This window comes from Aphis gossypii, chromosome X (genome assembly GCF_020184175.1).
Source record: "Aphis gossypii isolate Hap1 chromosome X, ASM2018417v2, whole genome shotgun sequence".
In the NCBI taxonomy this organism is placed as follows: Eukaryota; Metazoa; Arthropoda; class Insecta; order Hemiptera; family Aphididae; genus Aphis; species Aphis gossypii.
In genome coordinates, this window is record NC_065533.1 from 32210364 (window position 1) to 32213112 (window position 2749).

Consider the following 2749-nt stretch of genomic DNA (forward strand, 5'->3'; position numbering starts at 1 on the left):
CTTCTTCTCCTTCTAATATTTGACATATTATTTTTATTTGATTAAAGCCTTTATTTTTATTTAAAACGTTGTCAAATTTTAAATTTATATTTTTTCCAATTTGACTTGGTGATTTTTTTATAATATTTTTAATCGTAGTTAAAACATTTATAGACTCTGTTAATGCTAATCCTGATGTTTCTAGCTTAGTTATTGCAACTGGAAGATTACTAAAGTTTGATTTAATGTATATTAATTTATTCTTTAAAGTACCTTCACTTAGTAATTTTTGATATTTTGCAATTGAAATTGCATCTTCTTTATCAAATTGATTTATAATGGCTTGAATAATCGGAAAGTGCTCACAATAATATAATGCTGCAGTTAACCATGTACCCCATCGTGTCACTATAGGTTGAGGGGGTAAAGGAATACCAGGAGCCATAGTTTTAAATGTATCCACTCTGGATGGCGCTTTTAAGAAAATTTTCTTTGCATTTAAAATGAACTGATCGACTTCGGAAAATTGACCCCGGATTTCTTCTGATACTCGATGTAAACCATGCGCCAAACAAGTAACATGTATCATTTTAGAATACAAGGAACTTAAAGATTGCCCAGCCTTGACCATGTAAGGAGCTGCATCACTTAAAAAAAGTAATACCATGTCATGTTTTATTCCTGTTGGCCACAAAATTAAAAGAGATTTATCAAATAATTTCGCGATTGTACTATGGTTCGCTTTTTCTAAAACATCGCTATTTAGTAAAAATACTTTTCCGGGCGTATCTACTTCTAAAGTTCCAACTATAACGTTTGCTACGTAACACCCCTCTACATCAGTCGTTTTGTCTATAGAGATCCAAATATTTTTATTTGTATATATTGCCTAATTTTTGTAAGTGTGTTTTCATACATTTGACAAACGTAATTTTTTCTTAAAGTCGATTCGTCTGGTATATTTTTATTTGTATATTTTTCTAAAAATTGGCGAAAAATTGGTTGATTCAACTTATGCAGTGGTATATTCGCAGATAGAAATGCATTAGTTAAGTCTTCAAAAAATGGTGATTTTGGTACTGTTAATAAAACTTGATTTTTCATACCTGAAATTTTTCGTTGTAATCCTTGTTTGTGCTTATCTCGTGATACATGTTGAGTAATTGTAAACTTTTTGTCAGCGGCAACTTTCACTTCACATATTTTACAAAATAAAATTTGACCATCCGTAGAAAACACGTCACTACCATATTCTCTTACGTATCCACGAAGTCGGTCCAAACATGAAATCTTTACTTTAGGCATATTAATTTTAATCTTTGTTTCGTTTATACAAATATAAAATGCGAATTAAATAATTTACGTAAAATATGTTATTTGTAAAATACACCTTCGATGTAATTAACACGCAACACGACTAAAAGCGTTCAACAATCGGCCGTACGCACCACCGATAATATTATCGCTCGATAAGAAGATACAACGATAAAAGTTATTGTACCTTCTATGCAATAAAATCGCCTAATTGGTGTGACATAAAGATAAATTTCAGCCTTGTCTAATTTAAAACCGGATTACCCCTGATGTTAAGTTCAAAATGAAAATAATTTATATTACGTAGTACTATACTATAATATATAGTACTTATATTTCAATGAGGTCAATTTTTTTAGTAATAATACGAGAAATAGGTAAAAAATGTCCTTAAATTTAAAAAAATGCATTTAAAACGTCAAAAAATGCTCTTTAAAGTATAAAATCCGCTAAAAATGCAAAAAAATGCAAAAAATGTCCCGAAAAATTTTTGTGGTTAGAACACGGAGTACCTGAAACATATTTGTAACTTGGAAAGCATCGAGTAAGATATCCCAAAAAAAAGATGCAAATTCATTGAAATCCGAGCCCTACTTATTACTATTACTATTAAACGCTCCCGGCCCGTGCATTTTGGTGACCTCAACGTGATTTATTTATTATATTTTGATGTTATTAGATTTCGTATTATACTATTTCCCCAATTAACTTCGGAACCGATTAATTTTCATTATTCTGCATAGTATTGGATTATTATATTATACAAATATGCAAACATGTTTACTTTATCCAACTAGTATGGATAATGTGCACCTTAGCTATGTTTCGCACTTTAACCATAACATATATTATCAGAATGCCGAGAACTCCTATAAACATTTCTATATGCTTTTATAAAAACAGGGAACTTAGGTAATTAAATTAATACGGATTATCATTTATTTAAGTTCCAAAAATTAGTTAAAAAAAAAAAGGAGAAAAGTGGGTAATCTTAAACATTACACTTATCCAGTGACCAGTACATTATATTAATTAACTACATACACGTCAAAATATTTTAGGTACTTAATACTTATGCTTATGTATAAATAATAAATATCACACTCGACTGTTACCCATATATAGGTAGTATGAAAATAATATTTTAAGTAAGAAGAGGAAACCAGGCAAGGAGTAGAAACTAGTATTAGTATCGTGTGTAGTGTGTACCTATATATGTATATCATAATATTAAGGAATACGGGCTGGAAATAAAAATGCACTGCTCATGGTACGCATGAGCAATATGTATCGAGCACGGAAATGCGTAACTTAGATACAAGATAACAATGATAACTTGTTAATTTAAAATTTTGCAGTATATTATAATAAATTGTGTACCTTAAATTTGTCAATTGAGGCAATGGCAATTAGTAGGTATACTGTAAATTATAAATACAATAAATGTAAAGATGTT